The sequence below is a fragment of the Mus caroli genome, unplaced genomic scaffold (assembly GCF_978045245.1).
Source record: "Mus caroli unplaced genomic scaffold, Mus_caroli_1 scaffold_14, whole genome shotgun sequence".
Lineage (NCBI taxonomy): Eukaryota > Metazoa > Chordata > Mammalia > Rodentia > Muridae > Mus > Mus caroli.
Window position 1 is genome coordinate 17,868,937 of NW_028227269.1, and position 835 is coordinate 17,869,771.

Consider the following 835-nt stretch of genomic DNA (forward strand, 5'->3'; position numbering starts at 1 on the left):
AAAGCTTCAGGCTGGATCACTGTGTCATCTTTTTTGGAACAAGGGGCAAGGACCACATTGATCAGCTGGCAACCATGCTGTCAAATCCCTTGGTCTTGGCCTTGCTGGGCTCCCATCTCCAGCTAATTACTCAGAGGGACCCAGAGAGCCTGCCTAACCAGACATTTCTACAGGTCTGGCCCATGCAGGGGCCTTCTTTGACACACTCAGGGGTTCTACCCAGGGGAGGGTTCAGGGCATGACCCTGGGGAGGCTGGGAGCCCCTATGAAACTTTGACCAGGACAGGAGCTAGTTGCTTCTGCGTTCACTTCTTGGCATTAGTATGTGGGACTCACCAAAATGCAATGCAGAGTCAGCCAGTGAGATCAGCATTGGCTGTGAAGCCCAAGCTGAGTGGGAGAGGTCAGCAGAGAGAGGAGAGGAGTACTGGAACAAACAGAACCAGAATGCAACCCTGTTTTTTAAGCACTAACATAAAAGGGAAAGTTTGGGGGCAAAGTGCCTGGCTCCCCACTGCTGTCTGGGGGGATTATGCCCAACCCTCAGGCTGCTAGAGTTAGTTTTCCAAGCAAATCAAAAAGCCTCAAGAAAACAATCTATAAGCTTTTTGCAAAGAAAGCCCCCCACAGGGCATCAGACACTAGGAATTCCACTGCACTGAGAAAACAGTCTGTAGGGACTAGGTGGCCTCTGTGATTTGGGCATTTCTTCCACTTACAGGTAGTTCAGAATCCTACAAGCAAATCCCTCTGCCTCAAACACATACCAGGAGAGCAAAGGAGTGATCCAAGCATGGATATTAGACACTTTCAGCTCCACTGGGAACGCTTTTGG